We start from the raw sequence: 14,766 nt of genomic DNA, 5'->3' as shown, positions 1-14,766 counted from the left end.
TGTTTTTCTTCCGTTTTTTTTCTTTTTCTTTAATTTCACTGACATTTGTGTTTTACTAGTAGAGGTAATTTTTATTGTCAGGAGATGATTCTCCAGAAATCTCTCACTTTCTACAATCTAGGCATTAACAACCCATTTGCTTTATGACTATCTTTTTAAGGATGTTTGTATAAACAGACATCTCTGGGAAAATGGAGAAGTGACTCCTTCTGGAGGAGGTTTATTTACAGTCTCAAGTAGTGGAGATGGAGACATCCTCCTTACCTGTCATATCCTAGGGTAATAAAGAAGAAAACCTCTCTCCCTTCCTTAGAGAGATTTGCTTACAACTCAGGGCCTTTCTTTCTCCAGAAAGACAGATGCCCAAATTTGCCAGTAACACTTGTGTAAGATAAGGGTCTTATGACTCCTGGGCCCCTCTTCTGTAACACATTTCCACTATATGAGCAGGCAACACTGGTCTCTCTGGGAATTGGGGCTTAGGAAACTAGCACCAATATGTTACTACTTCTGTGAGAAATAAACTATCTAAATTCATTTGGAGTCAGTTTCCTACCAGCTGAATCTTTGGAAGTGTGGCAAGCCAAAGTAATAGCTGCCACCATGCTAACGCCTGAGAGCTGCTTAACCCCTTTATTTTGTAAAATCTCCATCCCCACTTGGGTATTTCTGATGTTTCCTCATGACTGGATTCAGGTTATACATTTTTGGTAGGAATGCGATGTAAGTAATATTGTGTCATTCTCAGCACCAAAATAAGAAGCACGTGACGTTGGTTGGTACTATCATTGGTGATGTTAATTTTGATCACTTAAGATGGTATTTGACAGGTTTACCACTCTGAGGTTATTGTTTTTTTAAATTGTAATTAGTAAGTAATATGTGGGGAGAAGTTTTGATTGTATGTAAATATTCTGTTCCTTACTAGTTTTAGTATCCATCAATGATTCTTTACTGAATTAATTATTACTATGATGACAGGAAAATGGTGATTTTCTATTCTTGTAATTCTTTTTATATGAATGAGTGGGCATCCTACTGTAAGGAAGAGCTTTTACTTTTTATATATGTATGTATTATCAATAGGGCCTTATGGATTCTCATTTTATTCAGTGATGTATAGACTGTTGCTGTCGTTATTTTAATATCCTAAATTTGGCCAGCGGCGGTCTCTAGGGCTCTTTTTGCTTGTTCTTTTCTTACTGTTTTGTTTTTGTTTTGTTTTAGCACTTAATTTATGGAAAATGAATTTTTAAGCTTTGTCTCAGCCCTACAATTACAATTACTTTGTCTCAGCCCTACAATTACTTTTCTTAATGCAGCCCTACAATTACACCTTACTTCCCCAAGGTGTTCTAGATCCTTTAAATGGAAAATAATACTTAGAAATCAATATACAGGTGCTGGGTTTGCTCATTGCTACTGACATATTATTATTATTATTTTTTTTTTGTTAGTTTCTGCTTTATAACAAAGTGAGTCAGCTACAGATATACACACGTTCCCATATCTCCTCCCTCCCGCATCTCCCTCCCTCCCACCCTCCCCATCCCACCCCCCAAGGCGGTCACAAAGCACCGTGCTGATCTCCCTGTGCTATGCGGCTGCTTCCCACTAGCTATCTATTTTACATTTGGTAGTGTATATATGTCCATGACACTCTCTCATCCTGTCACATCTCACCCCTCCCCCTCCCCATATCCTCAAGTCCATTCTTTAGTAGGTCTGTGTCTTGCTACTGACATATTATTGCCTATAGGCATTTCAGGAGGCAGAGACACTGAATAAGTTAGAGATAAATCACAGGATATTCTGAGATTTGTTTCAAAACAATGCAACTGAAAAGAGGGAGAACAAAATGAGTCATAATCATTGAAGGTAGTTGATGAATACCTGGGGTTCATTACACTATTTTATTTTTGTAAATGAAAAATTCCTTAATAGCACAAATCAAAAAAACCCAAACTCAAAAAACAAAAACAAAATTTCTAGTACTAATGGTCTTTCAATTTGAAAAGCTATTCAAATGGATATGTAAGTATTTGGCATTCAGTCACAATACCTAAAGTAAAAATAATTAATAACAAAATAGCAAATTCCACTGTAATTGTAAACAATTTCATTTCATGTAATTAATTTACTTTCTTATTTCCAAATTTTATTTCTAACTCCTGAACTTCCTCCAAGTGAGTCACCACTAATTACATTAAATTGTATATATTTAAAGCTTTGGATTTTTCTTTTGTGTACAGTTTAAATAGGTGTTTAAATTCTGGATCTTATATGAAACTTTGTAAACTAATCACATAGCCATATTCTTCTCCATCTGCATTTGGGACCTGTCCCCCACCACCAAGTAACTACTTTTCTTCATCATTACATGCTTTTTTACTTCTGTGATAACTAGGATACAAACATGGCCCCTATTCTCAAGTGTCTCAGGTGCCTTCAAGGCATTATTCTCTGTTTTGTCTCAATGTCTCCCTGTCTTATGGATTATATAATGGCTCACATCTAACAAACATTTCCTACAGGGAAAAAAAGACCCTATTCTCTTAACTCTTTCTATATTTTTAATACCAGGAAAGCACTCTAATTAGCTCAGTCTTTGTCAAATGTCCAAATTTGTTGTCGGATGTCAGGAAACTATGTTTGGCCATCCCCTCTAGAACCAAATGGTTCTGAGTTATTTGGAGCTAAGAAAAAAAAATTGTATGTCCTAGAAAGAGATGGTAGAAAAAATTACTGGGGATATAAAAAAAAAATTGATGCCTGCTGTCTTACTTTTGTCAATCAGCAATATGTTGTGGATCAATTTATATGCTTAATTTATCTCTATAAAACCTCTGTTTTATAAAAAAATTATGAATTCATTATATTTTATTTAATTCTATTCCCATTTAACGGACATTTTGTTCCTAAATTCTATAATCACTTTACAGTAAAAATATCACTGGGAATTTAAAATTAAGAACTATAAATTCTAGAATTTTTCAGTTAATTTAAGATAGAGTTTTCAGTCATTTTCATCATCATATTAAATGACAATTACTGGAAAATGATTACAATTATATAATAGATTATTTAATAAACACATATTAATGTAGTTTTTCTTAATGCAGTCATATAAAAAGAAAATAAACATTTGTTGAACTAAGAGTCCCTTTGTTGAATATCTCTTCCTTATAAACAATATACTAATAAATCTATAAAAGAAAAGATTATTGGGTTATGGCTGAGATACATTTGCAAAGTAATAGCAGAAGTCTACTTGCAGTTAGCTGGAGTGTGCCCCAATACATAGCTTCTTCCTGAAACACAGTACACAAACATTACCTTTGTTGTCTAATGGAGAAAAACTTTAAAATCACTGAGAAAAAGAACACCATACGAACTGATGAGGATGGAAAATTAGTAATGCTACAACTACAGAAAATGTTGGTTTTAGGGTCTTTTAGGCTTTAGAGAATATGGTAATTTCTATCATAATTCTGATATCTGTCCTGTTAAATATATTTATACTGTCCTGTTAAATATATTTTTTCCATTGGTTTGTTGGAGGGCAAGACTCCCCTGCATCTGCTTTCTTATTTTTCCCCAAAATTAAACACAAATATTATGTAGTATTTTAATTAACATCAAAATGCAGTTAGTACCTGTGCACATATATCATAAGCTCAGTTCTGATTTAAATAAGATTTCTTTTCCTTTTTTCCATTTTTTTCTTTTTTAAATAATGTTTCTGTGTATGTATTGTTTTAACTACTGAAAATGTAAAACATGTTAGAAGATATCTTCTCATTTTATCAAAAATGTTTCTTCTTTGGCTATCTTTTTTTGTGTATTACCACATGACTGTCCATTACTTTATGCCTCAGTTCATAAAGAATCATGCTGCCTTTGAAACCACATCTTGATAAAAAAGAATCATCTAGCCATGGCATATTCCTAAGCATCTGGCTTGGGAAAATAGAACACATAGTCTAAGCATCTCTACACATCTGTATGAAACACAGTGGAGCTAGTTTCATTTGTTTGTTTCCTTTATACAGCTTAGAAAATGAAAGCTGATGCATTTGAGGCTTTCAATAATGATAGCAAATATTCCAAAGGCTTTCATATGCAAAATATTTTAATTGCCAAAAACTTGGAATAAATCTTGGCTCACTTGCATTGAAATTTCTCTTCTTGGGACTTTTGCTTCATTTTTCACAATTTGTATTAGTACTTTGTCAAATTTTGCGTAAGATTTCTTTCTCTTGATCCCCTGAACAGTAGAAAAAAAAAACTCTGGCTCACACTGAAACTGAATTTCATAATTAAGGTTCAGGCTATAGTAATGTGGGGTTTTTTTGTTTTTTAAAAAAATTAATTAATTTATTTATTTATTTTTGGCTGTGTTGGGTCTTCGTTTCTGTGCTAGGGCTTTCTCCAGTTGCGGCGAGTGGGGGCCACTCTTCATCGCGGTGCGCGGGCCTCTCACTGTCGCGGCCTCTCGTTGCGGAGCACAAGCTCCAGACGCGCAGGCTCAGTAGTTGTGGCTCACAGGCCTAGCCACTCTGCGGCATGTGGGATCTTCCCAGACCAGGGCTCGAACCCGTGTGCCCTGCATTGGCAGGCGGATTCCTAACCACTGCGCCACCAGGGAAGCCCTATAGTAATGTTTTTAGAAATTTTACATAATAACTGATAAATCAGCAAATCAACTCTATTCCATTTTGAAGCATAGGCTTCTGAAACTCTTAAGAAATTGTGATGGTGATATAAAACCCTAAGAGATGTAAGATTTAATTGAAACATTTCTCTCAGAAAAAATGTTATTATGATAGCATCAATTGCTATGAACTCAAATGCTGGTGATTTCTAGTATTTGTGTTCTCCTTCTACTTAAGAGAGTTGAAATAGATCAGCTTTTTCAGTCTCATTTACAATTCAGTGAGGTCATGAGACCTATTTCTGGCCAGTATAAGGTAATTGGAAATAATGTCTATAATAAAAAGGCCCGGCTCATTAAAAAAAATCACATCTGATTCTGTCTCTATCTTTTCCCATCTCCCAGCAGTTGAGGCAGAGGCATCAGCAGGAGATTCTCAGGCTCCATGGGATGACAATGCCACAAGATGAAAGGCACCATAGTCCCTGAGATTCCTTGCATATTACTAAGTAAAAAATAAATATATATTATATATTTTAAATATATATTAAACTTCACTTTGATTTTGGGGTTTGATAGCAATTATCCTATTCTGACTTCCTCTTCAGGACTACCTTGGTTATTTTTGGTCCTTTAAATCTCCATCAAATTTTTTTGGAATCAGCTAGTGAATTGTCACATACACATGCACACGTGTATACATGCACACGTGTATACACTCACACAAAACACCTTCTAGGATTGGAATTGCAATTGTCTTGAATCTATTTATAGGTTAATTTTAGGACAATTTACAGCCCCACAATATTAATACTTCTCACCCAAGGCCATCACATATCCCTTTATTAAGTTCTAGTTATTTTGTTCAATATTGCAATATAGTTTTCTATGTAGATGCACTTTTTTTGTTAGATATATTCCTAGGTATTTGATCATTTTGGTATTTCTAAATTATGTTTTTTTGAAATTTCTGTTTTATTGTTCATTGCTAGTGTATAGAAAAAACAATATTATTTTTAATTTTTTGAGGTATAACATACAGAAAAGTTCACTGATCTTAAATGTACAGCTTGTTGAAATGTTGCATATGTACACAGTAATGTAACCAACATAGAGATCAAGATAAAGAACTCTTCCAGAAGCCAGTAAGCTCTTCTATGTACCTTCCCATTAAGTAACCATGAGATAACCCCTATTCTAACTGCTACCACCTTAGATTATGTACGTATATTTTAAATTTCGATAAAGGGAATCGTATAATATGTACTCTTTCTGTTTCTGGCTTCTTGTGCTCAATATAAAGTTTGCGATTTATCCATATTGTTGCATATAACAATAGTTTATCCAATTTCATTGCTGTATACGATTACGTGAATATACTTCAGTTTACTTATATATTCTCATGTTAATGAACATTTGGATCATTTCCAATTTTTGTCAATTAAGGGAAAAAACACTACTAACATATCTGTATGAATTCTGGTTCAAGATGGCAACATAGGGTGAACCCAAACTAACCTCTTCCCACGGACACACCGAATCTACAGTTACATATGGAAAAGTTCCTCTGAAAAGTCTAAAAACTGATGAAGTAACCTCTTTACATCAGGCAAATGAGAGAAAAACCACACAGAAGCCATAGAAATAACAGACACGATCTCATTGTAAACCCCAGCCCCAGTGCAGCAACCCATAATCGGGAGGAAACTCACAAACCCAGAGCTTTCCCCTAAGGAGTTAAAGGTTTATACCCCACACTGGGGACCCCAACTTTTAAGAGCAGTACCTGAGAGATGAGCCCCCAGAGCATCTGGCTTTGAGGACCAATGAGATTCACATCCATGAGAATTGCAGGGCTGTGGTGAACTGAGAAATGACTCTTAAAAGGCTCATGCTCTTGGACTCCATAGCCCAAAGGCCCAGTGCGGAAACAGCCCTTTGAAAAGCATCGACTTTATGTGAAAAAAATTCACTTGCTAATTTTACCGTGTTGGTCTGAGGGGCAAGGGCCTGCTGGGATACTCTCCAGGGACAAAGGCTCAGAAGCCATCTTCCTGCTCTCTATCCCCCGTTGTTAAAGCTGGTAGATGCCATCTTTTTTTCTCCTTCTTTCCCAGTAGGTGCCATCTTTATGCTCTAGCCACAGGCACCATCTTCTACACTCGCCCTCTGCCTTGCTAAAGCCTGCTGATGCCATCTTTTTAAAAATTGTTTTTCTTTTCTCTTTTCCCTATTTTCTTTACTTTTTCTTTTCTTTTCTCAGGCAGTGCCATCTTTGCACTCCCCCCCGCCCCCGCTATGCTTGAGAGTGAGAGTTTTTCCCAGAGGGGAGCTTGTGCACATTATCTCGTACCACAGTTTTTACATCTGGTGACCCAGTTTTTGCAGCTGCCACCCAGGGGATGCTTCTTGATTGCTCATTTATAATGTCCTTCAGCATCTCTTCAAAGGTCTCTGATACCTAAAAACCTACATGCCTCTCATTGGGCCCTGCCTCCCAAGTCTGACACTTGAACCTGAATATAGAGGAGGTATTGCTATGGTCAATGAGCCATAGAGCGCTACGTTCTTCTCAGTTGGGTCAACACTCTGTGAAAAACCTCTTATTTGGACATGTCTTAAATTAAGCACTATAAAAATAGCTACAATTTATTGAGAGTTTGCTGTATACCTGACATTTAGCTAAGCTTTGTAATACATTATCTTATTTAATACTCACAATAATTGTATTAGGTACAATTAATGTGTTATGGTATATATGATGAAACTATGGCCCCAAAATAGTTATATAACATGCTCAAAGTCATGCAAAACAGAAATGGGGGAGACAAGTCTAAACTCACTTTTGATTCAGAACCTGCACTCTCAGTCATGGAGTTGCTTCTCTCACAGAACTGATTGTATATTAACATTCGAGCTATTCTTCCCTAATATGCTGCTCAGTTTCTCATCCTAATAGTCTTGTTAGGATACCCAACCATTCTCTTAGACATCCTAAGATATATATGAATCCCAGTAGTTGGCAGAATGTAAGCTCAAAAAATGTAAATTATAATTTTCACAAAATTTAGAGATGCCCCTAAAGAACTGGAAATATTCCATGTTGTCAGCAAACTGGGGCACATGGTTGAAGGATATTTCAAAAGAGCCAAATACATTCAGTGCATTTTGGTGATAAATGATTTAACACATCAGGTTTGGCAGGTTAAAAATATTATTTTTTCTAGAATTTTAGATACTCCAAAAACTCCATGTGAGCAGAACACATTTAATTAAAACAAAACATTTCACACTCAATAGCTAAACATAATGAAGAATTACAAACCATGTTATTTCTTTCCTCTTGAATCAATTTTTTAAATGGTAATATTACATGACTAAAACCTGATTTTATGTATCTACATATCTTCCAAAATAAAGAAAAACAAAAATATGGAGATAACCTATAATAACACAATGTAGAAATGCCAAGTAATATATGTAGTCACATTTATATTATTTAGGTAATGGGATTGAATCCAACCACAATATTTTGCTCTTTAAAAGCATTTTTATTGTGAAATATGACAAACAGAGAAAATTGCATAAAATATAAATCATTGTGAGGTGAGTTCCCTGTAATTCTCAAATAATTTAAAAATATATATATATTCCAGAAGCCTTCATATGACTTCCTGATCATAACTTCCTCTAACCTTTGTAGTCACTAGCCTTTGAGGAATTTACTTCCTTATTTTTCCTGTTTTATTAGTATCCAAACAAAGTTTGGATTTTGTTTAAATGTAATCACAGTGCATATACTCTGTTGTGTCTTTCAACAGTATGTCCTTTAGATTCTTATTAGCTTGTTGCTTACTTATACAATTCCTTCATTTTCATGACTGTACAGTTTTCCATAACATCAATGTATCATGATTTGTTCATATACTCTATAATTATTTGTGTTGTTTCCAGCTTTGATGTGTTACAAACAGTGTTATCATAATCCTTATGTGTGTTTATGAATAAGCTTCCATTCTTGTGGAATATATACCCAAGCATGGGACTGTTGAGTTACAGGTTATGCTTGTTTTTTGCTTTACTAGATAATTGCCCATCCTTTTCCCAATGTATTCAATAGTTCCTACAATTACATATTGGCATTACACAAGAATTCCAGTTGCTCCATATTCTCCCAACATTTGTTCAGATTTTATAATTTCTTCAAATGTGCTGGATGTGTGATGCTATCTAATTGTGGTTTTAATTAGCATTTGCCTGATTCCTAACAAGACTGAACATATGTTCATCTTTATCAGGCATTTGGGGCTTTTTTGTTGTTGTGAAGTCACGTTTTATATTCTTTATCAATATCTCTATTTATCTTTTATTATTTACTGGTGAGTATTTTTTGTATATTCTAGATACAAAGTATTTGCCTGGTATGTTCATTTTAAAATCTTTTCCCACTCTGTGACTTGTCTTTATACTTTGTGTAGTCTCAGGAGGAAAGGAAACTAGGAGTTGCATTACAGATAAGTCACTTTTGTGAACTAATGATTATTTCTTTTAAAAAAACCTAAAATATAAAGAAAAGTAGTAAAAGAATCAACTACATAAAAGTAAGGACTTCTGTCCATATAAAATTTGAAAGATGAAAGAAGGAAGGAAGGGAAAAGAAAGAAAGGAAGAAAGAAAGAAAGAAAGAAAGAAAGAAAGAAAGAAAGAAAGAAAGAAAGAAAGAAAGAAAGAAAGGAGGGAAAGAAGGAGGAAGGGGTAGAGGAGAGGAGGGGAAGGGAAGGGAAGGAAGGAAAGAAAGAAAAAAGAACAAAGCCATAAGTAGGGAGAAGATATTATAAAGCATATACCTGATAAAATAAAATAAATACAGATAGATGATAGACAGTGCTAAAAGTCAATAATAGAAAATAAAAACAAAGATAGACAAAACACATGACTAAGAATATTTAGAGAAGAAGAGACACAAATAATTTATAAATGTGAATTGAACCTTTAGCCATCATATATATGTTACAAGAAATACTGAAAAGAGCACAATGTCACTGGCTTCTTTTCCTTGCCTGTTACCCTTTTGTTTCAATACCCAGCCATATGAAGATAAGATGAGCCAAACATTAATTAATCAATTAATATAAAAAGAGAAAGAAAAGGAAGTGAAAAGTCTCCAAAATACTAGAACATAGGCTTTATCACTTTGGGTTTTCTCTATCAAAATACTGCAAAGGGGAGGTGAAACTTTCCTATATCATAACAGAAGTCCAAAAAGCCAGAATTCATCCAGAGGAAGTCAACAGATTCTTGGTGAGTTAGTAGTACACCATAGTTATCCACAGAGTGAGATAGTAGGTTCCCAGTTGGTATGATTTAGTGACTCCTGAAAGTAAGATTACAAAACGCTGGTAATTGCAGCAATACTCTGCAGATCGCAACAGAGTAGTATCAGCAACCAGGGGGCTGCAGACTCAATTGTGACAACATGTAAGATAAGCCATGAGCTTTCAAGAATTACTTGGAGGGTACTCTGTAGGGTGTTTTGAGTTTCAGCATCACTAAATGGGTACCAAGACCAGAATAATTAGGAGCCTCATCTTTATTGCCAAGCTGATGAAGCCTAGTGGACCAGCACTTTGATATCCCATCAAGGATTGTTGAGAGGAGGGTGCATCTGCACTATAGACCAATCACAACTGGGAAGTAACCAGGAATGCATCCTCACTCAGATAATTAGATTAGCTGAATTGTGCTGTGTCATACAGATGGACACTCACACAGGTTGTGCCTATCTTCATAATATAAACCAAAGAAAAAGGAAAGATGGTAACACTACTGTATTTTCTTACTGGTATTGGGGTTTCTAAGGGTAGGATATAGACACGGGAAAATAATTCTAAATGATGTATGATAGATAGATGATAGATAAATAGATAGATACATAGATAGATAATCCCTTCTCCAGAATGTAGAGTATAATTCTTTCCCTTTGACTACGGGGTTGACTTAGTGACTCATTTCCAAAAAATACTGTATGGAAAATGAAAATTAGTAATTTTAGACTTAAGAAACTTAGCAGACAACAACTTAACCGAGTTAGTTAATCAGGTTAATATCATCAGTGATAGGTGATGTTGATATCATATGCTCCATGATATAATGCCATGAGAAAGGCACTTCATCTCTGTAATATCCTTTCTAAAAACTCATAACCTTAGTCTAATCATGATAAAACATCAGATAAACCCAAATTTAAGGACATTCTTTAAAATACCTGACCAGTATATGTCAAAGCTGTCAAGGTCATCAAAAACAAGGAAACCCTGAGAAACTGTCTCAGATTAGAGTAAGGAGATATGATGACCAAATGCAATGTGGTAACCTGGACTGGATGTTGGAACAGAAAAAGAACATTAGTAGAAAAACTGGTGGAATCTGAATAGAATCTGTAGTTTGGTTAGTAGTATTGTACCAATGCTAATTTCTTAATTTTGGCAAATATACTATTGTTATGAAATATATTAACATTGGGGAAGTTGAGTGAAGGGTATACAGCAACTCTCTGTACTACCTTTGCAAGTGTTCTATAAATCTAAAATTATCTCACAGGTAGAATTTTATTTAAATTTTCTTTTTAAAACTAACTAATATAATGAAACAGGTGATGAAGTAAGTTCTATAGACCATAACTGAAGTCACCACAGACAAAAATCTGTTGGAGTTTTCAGAACGCATTATATTAGCACTTGGGAGAGAAAGTTTTTGAGTTTTGGTTAATATATGGCTCAGAGGAGATAGAAAATGATATTAAATTCTCTAAGGCCCTATATTAAGATCATCTATGATTACAACGTAGCTTATCCTCAGTGCCTGTGTCTGATAACGTAACATCACTTAAATAGGTTCTGTTCAACCTGATAGCTTTTGAATCCATGTCATAGTTAAGAAAGAAAAAAATCTTCCATGTTAGTGAAGTTATTATATAAGATTGAGCAGAAAAGGATAAATAACTATATCTTCTGCAATGGGTTCAACTGTAGCAAGGGACAGCAAGGGCTACATAGATTGCAATGGTACCAAAGAAGTTCAGAGTTCATGTGTTACCATGGAGATATCCCCATTTCTCATCTTAGCAAGGTTAACTATAGAGGAAAAGTGGATGGATGGTCAGCCAAGAGTTGGAACCCAGTTAGAAGTCTTTTAATTGTTTGCTTTGACCCTGGTTCAGGAATTCAAGGACAGAATTATACCACTTGAAGTCTTCTGAAATAGGGATTGTCCTGGGGCCTCCCCAGGATGAAGATCTCATAGGAAAGAAAAAAAAACATAGACATGTTTTAGGAATCAGCATGTACAGTTTTGCTTCCAGCATAAGTGAAGTGAGCATAAGCCAGTCAGATATAACCACCTGGTATTTTGAGAAAAATCATGGCATCAGTCAAGAAACACTGGCAAGATGACCAGAGCAACATTGGAGCCATGACATCAAAGAGTAACAAACACAAAGTAATCACTGACCTAATCACTGACCAGTAATCATCTGCCAAACCCAGATGTGCTCCTGAAGCAAAGTTCAACACATCATGAAGCCGGAACACTCACAATAGTTACTAGGTGCAAGAGATAACAGCAAGAAAAAACAGCCTCTAGTGATTTGATGTTAAGAATTGCCTCAGAGGACACCAGAAAATACCAGAGTTGTGAGCTGCATGGTGTTCTTTAACAAATATATTAGACACACGAGTGACAACAGCCCTCCTTGTTCCTCTAAGAGACTTTGGGACAACAAAGCAAAGACAGCCCCCTGAGGATAGGAGCAGAGAGAGGAATGGGCATGCCAACATCAAGTCCTCATGCAATATGCCATCTCAGGGGAACTCCACAGAGGAGGACTAGGAGAAAGGACTGCTTTGTAAACTCTAAGGACTGAGTGAAAGAGCAAGGGGAGTATATCCCAGATGGGGGCTGACTGCATCCCTTTTGGATGTTAGAGACCTGAGGACTCCAATGGTAGAATACATTTCAGAGACTTAAGAGGTGTGACTGCGAAAGTCAGCTGAGGAATCATCTGGCCGAGTCTCAATTCTAAAGTGTTGCCTGAATGTGTCAAGAATGGTGTCACACAAACACCCAGGCAGTATACAGACTCTGGAAGACAGAGTCTCTAGGAATTTTCCCAGAATATCAGAGGGCCCCAGTAAATGACTGTATATTGCTCCACCTTCCGGAAATAGATACATCTTTGAGGGTAAGGATCCTTCCAAGGAACTAAAAAGATTTTTCAAGGGGGGAGAAATGAGTTTGAGTTCTGGATTTGTTTCAAAGGAAAAGAAACACATTATGGCACATCTGGCACACCAAACAGGAGAGTACCTACCAGTGCCTCATGAAATACAAACTGACAAACTGTTTCTGAAATTTAAAAAAAACATTTTTTTCAATATTTCTTATGAGGAATTATGTGGCAGACTGACTACGCTAAACCTATTATTTCTCCAGGTTTCCTTTCCAAACATTGATGTTCTTCAAGTATATTGAGCAGAGATTACTTTATTTCAGAAAATGTGGACCTGGTCCCCAGCCTAGAGTTTAACATGAGGTTGCCTAGCAGTTAATATATTCCAGGAAAATTCACTGAGAAGAGATGGTGTTTTGGAGAAAGATTTTTTTTTTTTGTCTTCTTTGATGAGAGACGGTCTTTCAAGATTCTTTTTCTTGGGCTTCCCTGGTGGCGCAGTGGTTGAGAATCCGCCTGCCAATGCAGGGAACACGGGTTCGAGCCCTGGTCTGGGAGGATCCCACGTGCCGCGGAGCGGCTGGGCCCGTGAGCCATAATTACTGAGCCTGCGCGTCTGGAGCCTGTGCTCCGCAACGAGAGAGGCCGGCCGCGATAGTGAGAGGCCCGCGCACCGCGATGAAGAGCGGCCCCCGCTTGCCACAACTAGAGAAAGCCCTCGCACAGAAACGAAGACCCAACACAGCCATAAATAAATAAAAATTAAAAAAAAAAAATAGAGCAATACTTAAAAAAAAAAAAGATTCTTTTTATTGAATCCATACCATTTCATACATTTGGATGCACGGTGTAGACACAAGGTTTGGAGCATCTCCTAAACATGATGAGAAAGGCAAGAAAATCCATGTAATGTCAACCACATCTATCTTAGACTATTTCCGCTTCTATAACAAAAATACCATAGACTAGGTGACTTATAAACAACAGAAATTTATTTCTCACCATTCTGGAGACTGAGAAGTTCAAGGTCAAAGTGTTAGCAGATTAGGTGTCTGGTGAGAAGTCCTTGTTCATAGAATGCCACCTTCTCATTGTGTTCTCACATAGCAGAAAGGGTGAGGGAGCTCTCTGGAGTCTCTTTTATAAGGGCTTAGATCTCTTATCATCTGCCAAAGACCATACCTCCAAAAGCCATCACACAGGGGAATAAGTTTCAACATATGAATTTTGAGGGCACACGAACATTTATAGCAACATCCTTGATGGAAAACCACTGAACCAATTTGGCATGTTAGCAAATTCTAACCTCCAAATTTTATCAAATAGGAAAAGTAAACCCATTTATTTAAGCCTCTTTTCATTAGATATTCTGTTATTTGCAGCTCAAAACATCTAGATAGATAGATGATAGGTAGATGATAGATAGATAGATAGATGATAGATAGATAGATAGATAGATAGATAGATAGATAGATAGATAGATAGATAATTGATTGATAGAGATAGGTAGGATGTAATGGGCAAAGCCGTCAATGCAGATTTTTAAAGATATTTTAATGTAACCTGAGTTTTTCCCATTTTAATTAGCCAATAGACACATACGGGATTTTTCTTAATACTATTTTATGGTTTTTATTTTATGCCATTGTGGCAGAACTCAACCCTTACATATCCACAGAATTTACTCAACAATATGATTCTGAGAATCTCAAGATAGTATTATCAAGTGATCATTAATCAATTCCATTCCGAATCCCTTTGAACAGAATCACAATTTAATTTGGTATTCAGGTCCCACCAGGCATTCCCTTGCTAATACTACATCCAAGGACTTTGGACTACTTGTGATATTAAAACTGCAAGGTCCTTTATTGCAAGGAAATAA

At 35.9% G+C, this 14,766-nt stretch overlaps 1 long non-coding RNA gene across 1 annotated transcript in view; it reads right to left on the bottom strand.

The window, feature by feature from the left end:
* Positions 1–3,291: 3,291 nt before the first annotated feature.
* LOC137764810 (uncharacterized) overlaps positions 3,292–14,766 on the bottom strand; it is a 496,427-nt gene continuing 484,952 nt past the window's right edge. The window contains exon 4 of the long non-coding RNA XR_011074063.1: positions 3,292–3,311. This is a non-coding gene — a long non-coding RNA (uncharacterized lncRNA). The remainder of the gene's footprint in view (positions 3,312–14,766) is intronic.

Source organism: Eschrichtius robustus, chromosome 5 (assembly GCF_028021215.1).
Source record: "Eschrichtius robustus isolate mEscRob2 chromosome 5, mEscRob2.pri, whole genome shotgun sequence".
Taxonomy (NCBI): domain Eukaryota; kingdom Metazoa; phylum Chordata; class Mammalia; order Artiodactyla; family Eschrichtiidae; genus Eschrichtius; species Eschrichtius robustus.
This window is presented reverse-complemented; position numbering and strand designations above follow the sequence as displayed.